Source organism: Portunus trituberculatus, chromosome 18 (assembly GCF_017591435.1).
Source record: "Portunus trituberculatus isolate SZX2019 chromosome 18, ASM1759143v1, whole genome shotgun sequence".
NCBI classification, from domain to species: Eukaryota; Metazoa; Arthropoda; class Malacostraca; order Decapoda; family Portunidae; genus Portunus; species Portunus trituberculatus.
The window spans coordinates 14,028,049-14,045,548 of NC_059272.1; the positions used below are offsets into that span (position 1 = coordinate 14,028,049).

A 17,500-nucleotide genomic window follows, 5' to 3' on the forward strand; every position below is an offset into this window, starting at 1 on the left:
TCTTCCCTTCTCATTACACCCCCCACCCTGCTCATGATATCCTCCCCTCTTCCCTTTCCCTGCCGATCCCCAACGCCTCTCAGCCGGCTCTACATGCCCCACCCTGCCCACGAACATACCCCACCATGACACCAGCATCCCCTCCTCCCTCCTCTCGTCCCCGCATCCCCTCGGTCCGCCTTCCCTCTGCGCCCACCACTGGCCAAGTCAAGTGTGAAATGATCGCTATTATACCGCCCTTCGCCGCTCTGCCAGGGAGGGACGGCCATGGGGGGACGAGGGGGTTAAATTTTAAACGAATTCCTGAGCTTATTACGCTGCTGTATTGTGTTGTTAGTGGTGGCTGTGGGAATGTTCTCTCCTTCCTTCCTTACTTCACTTCCTTTTTCTTCTCTTATACACCGCCACCGTCACCTCCTCCTCCTTGTCCTCCTCCTCCTTCTCCTTCTTCTCCTTCTCCTCCTCCAGCTCTCCCTCCCTCAAGCGCACACTCCCTCCCCCGCCCGCAGCCAAAGAGCAAACAGTATTATCTCCTCAAACTGTTTCCAGAAATCCTCATCTCATTCTCGTAGTTCAAAATCCGTGTCAGTTTTTGAGTGAGTGTGAGGAGCCAGCTGCTGCTGCTGCTGCTACTCCCCTTCTTTTGCCTTCCTTCCCTCTGCCTCCCTCCCTTAAAAAGATGAGAAAAAAATATAAAGAGGGTCATGATGGGAACAGCCTTTGGGTGCGTTGGTCAGGCAGTGAGAACCGTGCGACAGTGAGGATGAATTAACGGTGTGTGTTTATGAGGACGTCGGGCCAGTCTTCGATAAGCCACGCTCGCCGTCACTTGTGTTAAGGAAGCGCCAATGAGACATGACACTGTGCGGGGTTATTTTTAGGAGGTGGTTTTCAGGCCAGTGTCGCCAACAATAACAGCTGTAGCAACAATATTTGTTCATTGTTGTTACTATTCATGTTAATCGTAACAAGAATAAGGTTCATATTCTTAACCATTATTATCATGTTATTGTTATTAATGTTGTTATTGCCATTGTTATTATTATTGTTGTGACTATTGGTATTTTTACTTTTTTCCGTGGTTGGTTTCATTACCAGCATTGTTGTTGTTTGAGACAAAAAACAAGCGTCATAACAGATGCATGCGCTGATATCGGATAAAACCAAACCTAACGACGCGGTCCGCGTGAAAGTTTGTTTTTCTTTTTATGATTGTGTATATGAAAAAAATAAACGTTAACTTGAAAACTGGTGAATAATATTGTCATAAAAGTTGTTGTTGGTACTTCTTATTGTAAGGTCAATAGCAATAATGTAAATAAATAAAAGCTTCGCAAAGCAGAGTAACGTGTCGAGAGCAGCAGCAGCAGCAGCAGTAGCAGCAGTGATGGCACATAACGGCGGGGACTTGCAGTGTCAGTGGTGGGCAGCGGCATTACAGAGGCAGGCAGGAAGGGCCGGTGTAAACAGTTGGGGCGCGTCAATGTGGCGGAATAATCAAGTGCGTCGCTGCTCTATCCTTTCTGCACCCCTTCCTCCATCAATTCCCCTTCCCCACAGTGTCCCCCATTCCCCTCACATCTTTTTTTCCTTCCCCTCACCTCTTTGACTGTTTCCCCGTCTCGCCCCATCCCCCTACACCCTTCACCAGGTCCATCTTCATAGTGACTGGTAAGTCCCATCGTCTCTCGTCTCTCGTCCCTGCAAGCTGCCCATTGCCAGCCACCGTAACCTCGTCACAGATGTGTTATTGACGTGAGACTGTAATGGGGAGTCAGCAGCTAATGGCTCGGATAATGACGGTGCTAGTGTTGTATCCATCATCGTGGTCGTTATTAACAACAGTGTGGGAGGAGTTGTGATGTGATGTGATGCTGAGGAATTACTGTTTTGTTTAATTTGGTGACGAGTTGTGTGGGTTTGATGTTACTGCTACTGCTACTGCTACTACTACTGCTGCTGCTGCTGCTGCTGCTACTACTACTACTACTGCTGCTGCTGCTGCTACTACTACTACTACTACTACTACTACTACTACTACTACTCTTGTCAATGTTTTTCTCCTAGTATTGTCGTTATAAGTTGATGAAATTATGCACCCAGTAATCTGAAGAAGGAAAACACGACATTATTACTTATTAGTTTGGTGTTGATTTTCTTTTGCTTTCTTCTTTCGTGCATTTTTTTTTTCTTGGTGACGACAATAATGGTGTCCGTGCAGTGTGCTTAGTTTGACGGCTCTCAAGCACGAGGGTGGAAGTCACCAAGCCACTGCAGCATCTACGGTATAGGTAACTAACTTCCATTAACTCCTTCAGTACCATGATACATTTCCACATTTATTTTGCTTGCTTACTTACCATTTGGCGATTTTATGCAGCTTCAGAAACTCTTGTAGGGATTGACATGGTGAGGACTCTAGCCATTAATCTTCGACCTGACTCCATAGACCTTAGCTAATATCAATAAAATCGTCTAATTACATCCAAAATTCATGGTAAAAATATGCCCCGGTGATGAAGAGGTTAAGTGGCGATGTCTCCTTTCCTACACCATGTACTCCTGGCGACGGCTGCCCGGGAGCTCCTTCATGGGCGGCGCGGCTGACACATGTTCAGCATTCTCAGCGCTAATTCTTGATATCGCTAATGATCTCTGTGATATAATTCTTGCACATGTGGATGCTTGTGGTGGTGGTTGTAATAATGACGATGATGAATGAGAGCTAAAGATAGTTGAAATAATTATTGCTTCTAATTTAATTTTTATTCTCATTTTTACCGTGGTGTTTGATGTTGTCGTTACTGATGTTTTGTATATTAGGAGGTAAATGATAGCAGCGCCAGGCAGCCTTGCACCGCTATCTCCTCTCCTCCATGTGACTGCCGTAATTGTTCCCTAATGACCCGACCGGCCCAGTCACAGCAGCCACCGTCACAAGGCAGCGTCCTCAGTAGCAATGCACGGGATGACGATTTACACTTTCCCTGCACCACACGAACGACCTAGCGGCGGGAGAGGGACGACTTGGGCGGTGTGGGGACGGTAGGTCTGGTGGTGGATGTGTGGTTGGCAGTGGGTTGTGGTGTGTAGATGACGCTCCTCGCTATCTCTCCTCTTCCCTGGCCAACACCTGTCTAGCGGGGTGTGAGGCCCGTCGGGGTTGTTATAATGTGTGCTGTCCATTCGCGTGTCTCGGGATCGTCTCGGGACAGGTTTGAAAAAAAAGATGTACAAGAATTGAATATTTTTAACGCAAGTGCGCGTTTAACTGATGTTGTAATTGCTGTGTTCCGAGGTTGTTAGCATTTAAGATTAGTTGCAGTGAGGAGCTGAATCCGCAGTCACCGCCGCGGCCGCCGACTGATAGGACAAGCTGCATCAGAGTTCTAGGATCTTATCTCATTACAAGGAATAATTACACTTAATGAGGTGCTCGGAGCGTGGTCCGCGAGGTGAGGCTGGCGAGGTTGCAGCTCCGGGATTCACTCTACACCCGCCTGCAGCTCGCACTGAATCTTGACTCGCGGCTACTCCACTTTGAGCGGCTCCTTGCAGGTCAGGGGACGTTAAATACATTCCACCTTTCCTCCATTTTGCCCGTACACTCCCCGTCAGTCTGTCTGTCCATTCCGCGCCGTCCCGTCTGTCCCACTACATGCATTAACTTATACTTTATGGGATTAATTATTTGCCTCCACCTCCTCGTCTAACTCCACCTCAGTCAGGCCAAGTTAGGAGGTGCATCCGCTGCCACGCCATACGCCCGATGTCTATCCTAACCCCTTCAGTGCCAAGACGCGTTTTCATATTTATTTTGCTTATTATTTGGTAATTTTATACAGCTTCAGATACTTATGTGGAGATTGAAATAGTGAAGACTGAGGCCATTAATCTTCTGACCACATCCTTCCTAATGTCAATAAAATCATCAAATCAAACCCAAATCTTAAGGTAGAAATGAGTCCCAGTACCGAAGAGGTTAACCAACTCAACCTAACAAACTTGTCCTGTTTAACCTAACAATTTATTTTCCTTGCTCCAGGGACGTGGTCGATAACGATGCAGGGTGGTGACGTGGCCCGCTAACCCTCCTTCTGTTACTCCTTCGGTAAGTACTCGAGCCTCCACAATCGTACTCTCCCTGTTGCTATTTATTATCTATGTGTTCTTCGCTGCAGCTCGAGGCGTTTATCAGGAAGTATTCATGTTTTGTCAGAGTATGTGTGTGTGTGTGTGTGTGTGTGTGTGTGTGTGTAGGGAGGAGGGAGGGAGGAGGGAAGGTAAAGGTGTAATCGTTGTGGGGTTTGAATACTTTGGTTGGAATTGTCTAGTTTTTATGTGACGTTTCGGGTGTGTGAAGGAGGCGTCTGTGCAGTGGTACCGGGACGCCTCGCCGCTGTTTGCCGTGTGTTAAGATTTTTTATAATTTTTTTTTTTTATTTCTTCCGTTTTAAGGCCCGTATTCCGAAACGCTTTGTTCTCTCACCATCACTGCTTTCCAAAGGCTCCAGTGTTTTTTTAAGAGTATTTGTTATGGTTCTGGTGATATATTGACAAGATTTCTAGTTTATTAAAAGGAAAGACTGTCTTGAAAACCCGGCTAACTATCTTTATGGCCTTACAAAATTGTCGTGGTGAGAGGGGAAGGCGTTTCTGAATGCGGGTGTAATAGTTTTCTTCTTTTTATCGTCATCGCTGTTTCTCAGTGTGGACTTGCTTCCATCCACCCATTCCATCATCCCCTACACCACTACCACCGACAATCCACTTGCTCTACATCGTACCTCTACAGCAACACCACTGCAGCGCCCACCACTATCTTATTAACCTTTGCTTACCATGACGCGTTTCCATATTCATTCTGGTTACTATCTGGTGATTTTGCACAGCTTCAGAAATTCATGTGGGCATTAAAATAGTGAAGACTGTGGTCGTTAAATTTCTAACTTCCATAGATCCTTTCTAATATCAATAAAATAGTCTAATCGTACACGAATCTCAAGGTAATAATGTGTCCCAGTATTGAAGGAGTTAATCATCATCATTACAATTATCTTTCTCTGTATCTCATAACCACACAACTATCATAAACCCATCACCGCTTACCAACACCGTCGCCCTGTACTCTGGAAACCTTTACTTGTTTGTCATTATCTAGAAATAAATTACATCAGTACCAAAAAAATATTTCTTAGTCAAATGTCCCCGGCCAGCACCATCTCCACCGCCGCTGCTGCCACAACACCGCAGTACTGGCGCTACAATGACAATAATAGCAGAAACACCGCCATCACCACAACCACCTTCAGTCGGAACAAACTTTTATCATTCACACCACCACCACCACCACCACCACCATTACCACGGCACCATCGAGAACAATACACCACAGGAACATCACCACACCCTACACACCATTGTCGGAATCACTAGAACTACAGTAATATCACTTTAAATCACAACCACCGCATTATAACTGTGAAGCACTTGTACAACTTCACCACCACCACCACCACCGCCGCCGCCGCTACCACCGCTACCATCACTCAAAATCACGTTAGCTACTGAAGTATACATTTACATAACTACCTGCTGCACAACAATCTCTTATATTTGTCCACGTATTAGTACACATACACTTCACCACAACATCACTTCATCATTGTCACAGTCATTACACATCACCACCACCACCACCACCATCGCCACCGCCGCGCACAGGACACACTGCCGTTACAAATGATCAATAAACATTTACACTTAAAGGAAAAATCTAGCCACAATAGCACTCAGGCGTCTCTCTCCCTCACCCCTCGAGGCCTCGTCGCTCACTTCCCGTTCATCGCGGTTTTGTTATAGGAAATAATGGATAAAGGGATCCTATAAAGAAACCAATGTGCAAAATTTCCTCTCATCCCTCTTCTTCTCTCACCGCTAAATGAACAACTATACTCTATGTACTGAGCATTAAGATAATAAATATTTACAAATATGAATATAAAGGAACCAATGTGTAAAAATTTCACCTATTCCCCATCTCTTCCACTCACCGCTAGAAACACAACTGTACTTTATATACAGAACATTTGGAAGAGTGAGTGGCTTCAGGAGAGATAAATAGATCATGTAGATAATTAAATGCACATTCTAAACTTATTTTCCATCACTTTCTATACAGGCAAATATTGAAGTGTTCATTGCGTTTATACATTTCTGCACGAGGAGGTTCACACGATGTTTCTTCATATAGATATTAATTCCTTATTAATAGGATTTAGTACTCATGGGTATTTAGAACGTTTTGAAAATAATTATGATAAAGTAGCACTGAGTTTTATAATGTAGTTTAGTAAGTGTAGTTCAAAGAAAGCAAGGCAGCGGGAGTGACGAAGAGGAGGAGGAGAGAGGAGGAGGAGGAGGAGGAGGAGGAGGAGGAGGAGGAAGAGGAAGAGGAAGAGATGAGAAAGTTGTAAATTCATGAGAAAGAAGCAAAGATGCAAAAGGAGGAAGAGTTGGAGGTGGAGGCGATGATGGATGTGAAAAAGCAAGGAGAGGAGGGACAGGAGGAGGAGGAGGGGAAGGAGAAAAGTAAAGTTAACAAGTATAGCGGTGCAATTTGTTTAATGAAGATCATGCACAGTATTCATTTTGCGCTTTCATTTATTGTTGCTAAATATTTACTGAAGAAAACGAAGTGCTCTTAATCATATCAGATTATCGTTTACATAAATTTCTTTTTTATATGCATATCTATTTAATATAATATTGCATGAGCCACGTCACTGCATCGGCGTGTGGCTTCCTCGCAGTCCGCCTCTCACGCAGCTCTCAAACGGTCGCAGCATAATTTTTCTCGCTGCACATCAGACCAATTCACCACAACACCTCTACTCGTCACATCGGCTGTCACTTCATCCCACAAGTGCCTCGGCCTGAGATGTGAGTGCATTTGCGGTACTAACAAACAAGGCGGCTTGCCACTCAGCCGCTCTATCACAGCTCACAGCCACAACAGGTATCCCGCACCCACCCGTTACCCACAGCGGCCGCCACATCAATCCCGCGTCACATTACAGTGGTCGTCACAGCAGGCGTCGCTGTACCACACTTCCCGACTCGCCATCGACACCACCGCGATCCACAACCGCCAACGAGAACTGTCCTCCTCCATAGCGGCGGTGATGGTGATTGAGCAGACGGGGCAGGGCGGGCGGGGTAGGGAACGGCGCCCCTCAAACAGCGGACAGGGTGGCTACGGGGAGGAAGTGAGAGTTGGCGGCGGTAGTAACGCGACACCACTCACTCTCTCATCCCTCTCACTCTTCACGCGACAACTTGGGATCCAGCAAAGGATTAAGTCACTAAGTACGGGATCCGAGACGGCTAAGTAGTGGCGCGAGGCTCGTCTGGAGTGTACTTCCGTCCGTTGTGCTGCCCTGCCGTCCTGCCGTAGGATTAGGTCTATTTCTGCCGCTGACTAGCCCGCCCTGCCCTGCAGGATCCACCACCATCTGGCAGGAATACGAGACTCAGACTTCTAGGAATCGTCACTGCAATGAGTCGGCGATAGAACTAGTAGTAAACGGGTCGTGCAGAGCATTCTGATTTAGAAAGAATTGTAGCGGGAATAATTGATACCGTTACAAGTACAGTTGATGTAATGAAGCGACCTCAGTTATGACGAAGATGCTTCGCAAGTAAGAAAATTACGTATTATGGAAAAGAGGAGTAATTAAACAATGAATCGAAGAGGAAAGTGTGACGCCTTTAGTAAGTGGCACCAATCTTTTAGTTACTCATTATGTATACTGCATGCACTGATTAGTGACTTTCATGTATACAACTGAATTATTCTCATAAGACAGAAGGAACTATGACCTGTACGTATTAGATACAGACACACTGAAATAGTCAACCGAGTTTGGACATTGCAATTCAAGAAAAAATCGAATACGACACAAATGGCACCAAAAAGTCTTGCGCCTTGAATGCAAGAATCAAACGAGAGAAGAACTTCGAGTAAGGAAATAAACATCGCCTTGGCCTATCGACCCGACTCTTTGTGGTCTTGGTTCGAGGCTCAGGTCCTGTGCGACTATGAATAATAGAGCAACAGTCTGTCCCCGCGGCTGTCGTCTCCACCTTCTTCCCCGTCTCGCTTCGCCATCTCCTCCAGCACCTCAGTACCTTCAGGAGGAACACAGGAGGGTAATAAAAAGTGAATTATTGCAAGGCTGAATGTATGAGTACTTTTGCTTTTGTTTCCCATGTCTCGCATTCCCTCTGCCTCTCCCCGCCGCTCGGCACGCTATCTCCTGGCGGTGGTGAGGAGCAGTACAATGTGATTCTCGACTTTAGAGTTTATGTGGCGGAGATTCAGGTGCAGCGTGACACAAGACTGACCCGATGGCCGAGAGCATCCCACTGACAGCGGAACACGAGGAAATTTATGATTTTTCTATTGTTTAATACATCATTCTGTTTGTTTCCTGAAGGTTTGCTTGAGATGTTGGTCTGAAATATTTATAAAAAAATTTGTTTCATGATTTTCTAAGAGGGAATTTACATACTGATAAATGAATATATATATATATATATATATATATATATATATATATATATATATATATATATATATATATATATATATATATATATATATATCTGAAAAGGGAAAGGATAGGAATGGGTTGACAAGTGTGTGTGTGTGTGTGTGTGTGTGTGTGTGTGTTTTAGTACTTATATTCCCATCAGTAAACCGAATTGCCTGTGTTCGCCACCACCACCACAACCGCCGCCGCCGCCACACACCCACTGACTGTACAGTTTTTTTCAGAATTACGAGAGTAGCGCGTCAGCCATTATCGTTACTTTGGACGTAAGCCGGTTTAGGTTATAGATTCACGCTCACACACTGCTATGTCGACAGCGGCGGTGGCGGCGGCGGCTGCGGCGGCGGCAGCCGGAGAGCGGAGGCAGTGGTAGTGGCGGCGGGGTACCGGCGACGCGGGCGGCGGGCGTCACATTTGTCGCGGGGTTGCCTGCGGCTGATGAATTAGCGGGTGATGAGCAGAATCATTTGTCGGTCAGGTCGTAACATTAGAGAACGATTGGGATTTACATTTCAGACGTTTAAAGCTGCGGGTGCGCTTGTACGTTTTGATGGATTGCGGTGCAGCGCGGGTGGCGTTCAGAACCAGGAGTTGCTGAGCGGAGCCGCGGCGGGAAGTAGCAGCCTGCTGTGTGTTTGAAAGCCTGGTTGTCTGCCCCCGCTGCCTTCCTGATGATCGTCTGGACTCTCAATTACTTACTAAGTTTAATGTTATCTAGTGGTATGTCACCTGCCGTGCTCCACAACTGTAACGACATAATTTCGTCTTTATTTCTTTTTACCTTACAATGTTCTGTGTGTGTGTGTGTGTGTGTGTGTGTGTGTGTGTGTGTGTGTGTGTGTGTGTGTGTGTGTGTGTGTGTGTGTGTGTGGTACTGGCGATCGACACAGCTGTCTATAATTTTTTTTATCTTCACCGCCACTACCATTGCCACCTGTCATCAACATCATCACCACCTCATGACACCGTCACCATTCTTTTTGCCTCCCATTACGGTGACCATCACCACCATCACCATCACCATCACCACCACCAGCACCACCAGAACTCTGCATCACCACATTCCTCGTGTTACTGCATCGCATACATGATTCTCGCACGAACTTCATATATATATTTTTTCCTGTGACACGCTACAATATTATTTCTTATGCAAAATGTAGTCAATCCTGTAAATGTGGTGATGTGAGGGCGAGGGGCAGTGGCGGTGGTGAGGAGCGGCTGGCGGTGGCCGGGCCGTGCCGTGGTTGACGCTAAGGACAACAGCTACCTTTACTATATAGTGCTTCTCGTGGACGGCGTAGTGACTACGATGGTTTGTGATGGTGAGGAGTACTCGACTGTCACCATCATTCTTAATGTCTCCAATAACAACAACAGCAACAATTGTAATGAAAGAGTTATGATGATGATGGCAATGATTATTATAATAATAATAGTAATATGATAATAATAATAATAATAATAATAATAATAATAATAATAGTAATAGTAATAATGATAATAGTAATGATAGTAATTGGAGCGATAACGATAATAATAATTTTATTATTATTGTTATTATTATTATTATTATTATTATTATTATTATTATTATTATTATTATTGTTATTATTATATTTAAGTGGTGGTAGTCAGTGCGGCACGTCTCCACCAGCGGCCGGCTCTCAGTTACTAGGGGGATTCCACGTTCCTCGGGACGGAAGCAGTCAAAGAGAGTTAGTGTGACTTCTAGAGCTTCGGGCACATGTTAACACAGCGTTGTCTTGTTTCTGCGGATTCTTGACATTAACACCAGTTTAAACCATAGTTTGACGCTGGAGATGCAATCATTTGTTTCATATTTCAAATGTATGGAATAATGTCCCAACTTTACTCCGTTGTTTTCTTTGCACTGTTGGCCAAGTTGCTAACAATATTATCTCGAGTCCTTCATCTCCCACTCTACTCCAGAAGTCAAGAGCAGAGATTACGTTTCAAGCTGCAGCGTGCTAACACTCAACACCACTTTCAAGGGCGGGCTGTGTTATTGTGTGTATCTCCACGGCGTGGTATTTGCAGTGTGTCGTTGCCCTGAGCGAGTGGACATGAGCTGTGGCACCGTGCCTCGCTTGTAGGTGCATGAGTGGCGTGGCACCACAGAAACAACACATCCTCGACACAACAAACAAGCGGCGGAGAACACTTACCTTCCTGGGATGAAATATAAAGTGTGTGCTGCGGTGAGCGGCGAGGGTGCCCTGGAGCAGGGCAGCCAAGACGATCGCTGCTAGCTGAGGTCACACACACGGCCACGCGGTCACCGGGGTCACGGCACTACAGGCACTGTCCAGTCCGGCGTGCGGACAGTCACACATGGGCTCACCACCACAGCGCCCGCTGGCCACTCCACGCGGCTGCCCCACTACTAAACACGATTACCCAAAAAAAAGAAAAACAAAAAAAAAGTTTCGATTTTTTTCTATCTCGCGTAGGTGAAATATTCCAGCAGTTTGGGTGTTACTAGTGTTGCGTCGAGGGCGCGGGACGTACGGACTGCACTAGAGGGGCAGGAGGGCGGCGGAGGCAGGCCAGCCTTCACACATGAGTACACTAGGGTATTAACGCGGGATCAGAGCGGGGCAGGCGGCTCGGGAGAGTTGGTGATGCGTGGTGGACTAGTGAAGCGTACGTCGGGGACTAAGGTAGCCAGTCCCTGAAGCGTGTAGCAGCGGCGGCCGTGCTCGCTGGGTCGGCGCAGGGCCCGCGGCTCCTGCCCGCCGCGCCCCCACGCCCCTCCCACCCGCCTCGCCTCTCTAATCTTCACCCTTGCTGTCGGCAACACCACCGCGCGCGCCTCCCTCGCCCTGTGCTCGTCAGCGTTGGCGGGATGATGGAATTCGAAGGTTCAGAATAACAGCTGAAGGCGGTGCAGGCCAGCCTCACCTGTGGCAGGGAATGCGGACACCTGCAAGGCGAGGATTAATTACATAAGAGAATATCGGGCATCCGTGCAGCGAGGCGGGGAGTGGCGGAGGGAAGGACACAGTGGGAAGTGGAGGCGGTGGTGGGGGCGTGGTTTGTTCCGCGCCGCGCCCTCCCGATGACACGCCCACATTAACCTGAATAAATTTGGTCATGAAACTTTAAAAAAATTGAGTCATTTAGTTGGCACCTTTTTACAATAAACGATAGAGTAATGACGGAACTTTGTGAACTGTGATTCTTAATTAGATTACAATGAGTGTTCTGGGTTTGGTTGTATCAACATCCCTAGCGGCTGGTGTGACCCTCCCAGTCCTGCTCTCCTTCTTTCCGGACTCTGCCAGGCTCTGCCGTTGTACGCTTCAGGTCTTGTTCACGAACGTCAATTACTGACAAGAGACCTGTGCAAGCAATAGATTATCCTATTCCAATGATTTTGTTGTATTCTAATGGGTAGACGTATTTATTGATAGTATTTACAATTATATAATCTGTAGTGATCGGATTGCGGTGTGGTGCGGAGTGTGAGTGTTAGCGGTTGTAATGAGCGACCGTGGGGAGCTGCAAGGCCGATAATGCATGGCGAGGCGGCGGAGCGGCAGCCGACACCCTCCTGACCCACCAGGCACTGACTGGCTACCTCCCTCACACCGGGGCGGCGCGGGGCGGAGCTTCGACCGCCCTTACCGGTAACTGGTTCTCTATTCTGAAAGCCTCGCGTGATTGGTTGGGCCGCCGTGTGTCCCGCCCCTGGAGGAGCGTGGAAGTGGTGTTGTTGTCGGGAGGAAAGAAGGAGATGCGAGGTAATTCATGGGCAGTACTTGCTCCATAATACGCTTGGTGAAGATTCTATTAAATCATGGAGTCACAGCGGGCGTGAGGGGCAGCGGGCGGCGGCAGGGGGTGAGTCATTAGTCCCCAGTCTGTCCACGCCGCCCCCTGCCCCCTCCTGTCCCCTCCCTCTCTCACTTCGCCTCTCCGCCCAAGCGTCTAATTAAGCTCTTGACCGTAAATCGCTTCAGGGCTCTCAATATAGATGATTTAATTCATTTCATTAAGACCCAAACTAGGTACGTGATTTCGTGGGTCGCGTGGAGCGAAGGGGCGGGCTGAGGCGCGCGAGGCAGAAGCAGGGTGGGGGTGCACGCTCCCCCCTCCTTCCCTCAGGTTCCTCTCTTCCACCCCCGCCCCCCACGCCTCGGTGCGTCCACCGCCTCGGAATCATATGATACTTGATGTTAAGTTGGACCAAACCTGGTGAAATTGTATTACATGGCTGCTTGTCGGGCGGTAAGCGTGAGTCCGCGGCATTAGGTCACTCTGGGATGGCACTGGCCTGCCTGGCCTGTACTTGGTGCACACACACACACACACACACACACACACACACACACACACACACACACACACACACATTTCGAACACCACTTACATCTGAGTCACTTTCCTTATGTATTTTATACTCTCCGTGTTTCCCTCAACTTGCTCCTAAAAATGTTATCCTTATTTCATATAGATTTACTCCCATGATACGACCGTGACACTTTCCGTGTATTACAAACACCCCATTTACACACTCATTACATGTGTTAATCATTTATTTTTTGTAATGCTTATCTATTCGATGCTTTTGTTCTTTCAGTGACCACTGAAACATCCTGCACACATTGCCTTGTTTCTTACGTCTGTAATCAAACATATTTGTAGCTATTTCTCCACCTGTTTGGCTGGCTGGATTGATGGATGGGTCGTTGTTTGGAAGCAGAGTTGTCTGTCTGTCTGTCTGGCTGACTGATTGTCTCGGCTCGTGGTTGTCATCCTGTCTACCTGGCTAGCTAAGTAACTGGCTGGCTGACTGGTCGATTGTCTAGGGGCAAGGTTTTCTCTCTCTCTCTCTCTCTCTCTCTCTCTCTCTCTCTCTCTCTCTCTCTCTCTCTCTCTCTCTCTCTCTCTCTCTCTCTCTCTCTCTCTCTCTCTCTCTCTCTCTCTCTCTCTCTCTCTCTCTCTCTCTCTCTCTCTCTCTCTCTCTCTCTCTCTCTCTCTCTCTCTCTCTCTCTCTCTCTCACACACACACACACACACACACACACACACACACACACACACACACACACACACACACACACACACACACACACACACACACACACACACACACACACACACACACACACACACATATACACACACACAGGTAGAGAGTAATACAACGCATCCTTTTATTTCTCAGAGTTTCATATGATTACACTCCCATGAGGCATCTCTCGTGGTGCTTTACTGTAATGCTCCCTGATACTCCTAGCAAAGCCGCTACCTCACACACACACACACACACACACACACACACACACACACACACACACACACACACACACACACACACACACACACACACACACACACACACATCAAACAGGTATCCATTAGCAAGATGGCCTCGCTAGCCAATGCTCTCTCTGCTTTTCCTCCCTTTCATCCTTCCTTCCTTCGTTCCTTCCTTCCTTCCTTCCTTCCTTCTCCTTCCCTTTTTTCCTTCCTTCCTTCCTTCCTTCCTTCCTTCCTTCCTTCCTTCCTTCCTTAATTTCTTCCCTGCCGCCCTGCCCCTCTCCGGCCCACCTCGACCCCACAGACTAACAAGGCTCAGAAAAGTCTAAGTTTACGTAGCGGTAGAGGCGGCGTGAGACTCATTTACTCCACAAAGACCTAAGTGTGATCCATATTGACCTTGGCAACCTGACCCAGCCTGACCCTTTCCCCTCCTCTCCTCCCTCTTCCCTCTCTGTGATCCTTCCATTCCAAGTAGCCGAGCCCTGCTGTGTAGAGGCTGGTTCGCTCGTTGGGAGGATGAGGGGGAGGGAAGTGGTAACGAGTGTCTGGGCTCATCAAATGTTCATTCACTTAAGGCAGTGGTTTCCAAACTTTTCCTGAGCGAGGACCACTTGAAGGTCCCGTACCACCTGCTTCCAGAGAAAACTCAATTCCAGGAAATATCACTTTATTCAAAAGAAGAACACAAATAAAACTAACAAGGAACATAACTTAGTTTAATGTGAGGGATGCATCTGTTTCTTCACCAGTAGCTGATCGATGCCAGATTATCTTGTCTTAGGCAATAATAATTTTTTTTATAAATAAAATAAACTTATCTAACTAAAAAGTATATATGATTCGGAAGTCCTCACGGAGCACCTGGAAGGCCACAGGTTGGGAACCACTGGCTTAAGGAATAAGATTTTTTGGGAGGTTTACTTATAAGTTGCAGCGACGGTTGCGTGGTTTGCTGTTGTTATTATGAGGTTATTAGATGTTTATGCTCGTGTAGAACGAAGGTTTTCATAAATATGTTGTAACTTGAAGGAACTGTGTTTTTGTGTTGTAATTGTTGTTGTTTTGCAACTGTAAAGTAATCCTGATGGAGAAAAGAGGATTTTAACTGCATTGTCTATAAGCAATCAGATCAGAAGCACCACCACCACCACCACCACCACCACCACCATCAGCAGCACCAGTAGTAACAGCAGCAGCACCAGCAGCACCAGCAGACAGTTCTCTTAGTGGCAAAATTCCACCATATTCCCTATAATAACCGGGAGGAACTGCGGCGCGTGTCCCAGCTGGCCTCTCAGCCACGCTCAGGCTACCTCACCTGAGCGTCGCCTCATTACCTGCCCCGCGTGTCAACACACGTCCACATGGAACCTCTGATAGCCGACAAAATCTGTTTATTTGAAGGCTAATAACCCTCTCTCTCTCTCTCTCTCTCTCTCTCTCTCTCTCTCTCTCTCTCTCTCTCTCTCTCTCTCTCTCTCTCTCTCTCTCTCTCTCTCTCTCTCTCTCTCTCTCTCTCTCTCTCTCTCTCTCTCTCTCTCTCTCTCTCTCTCTCTCTCTCTCTCTCTCTCTCTCTCTCTCTCTCTCTCTCTCTCTCGACAGCTATAGAGTAGTTCAGAATCGTTACATAAAAGACAACAGTCTCAAAGAGGAGAAACGTTTTCTCATCATCCTAGAGGAAACAGAAATATTCCCTTGAAAACGACGATCTCAATCAGAAGGAACCCTTTGCTCATTAGCGTAGAGAAAACAGTGTTCCTGAGGCAGCAACACACTCTGGAAAACACTCTCGTGCCAGCATTAGCTCCGCGTCAGCTGGAATCACGATCACCTCTAATTTCGAGGCTGCAGAAATTTAGTATGGAAACCACTCTCGCCAAGACTGCAGCAACTTTCCAGCAGCAAAAGTCCAACAGTTCTTGTAGCCGGCAGGAAAACCGTATTGTAGATAGAAGTAGCCCGTAGCCAGCAGCCAGCAGTAGCAGCAGACATCCCAGGCAATCAATAGCTGCCAAGTGTAGCATGAAGAGCAGGAGGGCCGGGAGAGTGGCTACACGCTTTGTCCAAATGCTACAACACTCCGCTACACACTACAACCCTGCACGTTACGCACTACAACACTGGTACACTCTCTTTGCTCTCCTCTTATGCATTCAACTTTGGTGTTCACTGCATTCCTCGCACACTTCTCTGTCACGCATTACCACACTGCTACTTTGATACACATTGTCACGCTGTCACATACTCTACCACACCACACCACACCACGCAACTACCACACTCTGCATTACAGCCGAACAGCACGACACTGCCGCTCGCTTCGTACCCACAACTCCGCTGCACGTAACAACATTTTCTCTTCACACAACACTGCCGCACGCTGCTGCACCAATTCTCGGCGCACACTTCTCTCAGTCATCATCAGAGGACTACTTCGCTATCTTGGGTGGCGAAGCGTTCCGTCAGTGGTGTTATCATTGTTGTTGTTGATGTTGCTGTTACTTTAAAGTATTGCATTCTTCATTTTTGAAACTAAGAAAAAAATAATTAAATTAAACATCGGCTGGAGTTCTGCGGATTACCTGATCAGACTAAGGTCATAAGGAAATCTGACGATTATTTCATGTAACCTCCATCTATCTTGATTTCTGCTTCTCTCCTTCTCATTGGAAGTGAAATTATATACATTCCAAGTTGCGATAAGTAAAAAGAAGAGAAAAGTGATTTTTCCATTTTCGTTAAATAAGTCTTGTATTTCTTGGTGTTTATTTCTGAACTTTATTCAGTTAAGCTACTGCTTTGAACCAACAAACCAATTGTTAGTGGGAAGGAAAACTAAGTTAAGCAAAAAACGTTGTTGTTATGTTGTGGTGGTGATGGCGGCACCGTTGTTGCGGTGGTGGCCGCGCCGTTGTTGTCACATCAGTAACCTTTGAAAAGTAAGCATAAACAAGAACACTTTTATTTAGTCGGTGTGGTTTTCATGAGTGAGTGAAGTGACCAAAACACTTGGCAGGGGTGCGGGGGGATGGCTTGGGTTGCTGTGGGAGGAGAGACGGAGGGAGAGAGGGAGCCCAGAGGAGTGGAGGGAGGGAGAGGAGGAGAGACAGGAACGAATGGTCTGAACTCCCTCCCTGGCACCCCAGCACGGACTGGACCCCTGCGGCCTGCACCCTGCCGGTGCCGGTGCCAAAGGGAGGAGGGCCTCGCTGCCAGACTCGGAGGATGCAGTGGTCGTACCGCGGGCCGAACATTATCATATTTTGTGTAATGAGGTAGACTTCCCGCTCGGAACAAATAATTAGTCTCTGGATATTTCACTTGTGTTAATTGGTGAAATATTGTCAACAGCTCCCGATAAAACTATGACTGTGTGAATGGATGTAATGAATCGAATGCTTAGTGAGTATTTGTATTCCGAGTGTTGCACGACGGGTGGATGTTTACCATTATTCCTGGAAGCTGCTGCTTCTCTACCCATAGGCGGCCCGCGAGCCAGGAAGTGTGTGTGTGTGTGTGTGTGTGTGTGTGTGTGTGTGTGTGTGTGTGTGATCCTCCTCCTCTCCTCCTCCTCCCTTGGCGTTAGAAGGGAT

General features: G+C 47.1%; 1 protein-coding gene across 5 annotated transcripts in view; it reads right to left on the reverse strand.

Annotated features, from left to right (window-relative positions):
* LOC123505705 (paired box protein Pax-6-like) overlaps window positions 1-12,012 on the reverse strand; it is a 127,576-nt gene extending 115,564 nt beyond the window's left edge. The window contains exon 1 of one of the 5 annotated variants that reach the window (XM_045257354.1): window positions 10,805-12,012. The gene's annotated coding sequence lies outside the window, so the exon portion shown is untranslated. The remainder of the gene's footprint in view (window positions 1-10,804) is intronic. The other 4 variants (XM_045257357.1, XM_045257355.1, XM_045257353.1 and 1 more) reach the window with 4 other exon arrangements.
* Between the last annotated feature and the right edge of the window lie 5,488 nt (window positions 12,013-17,500).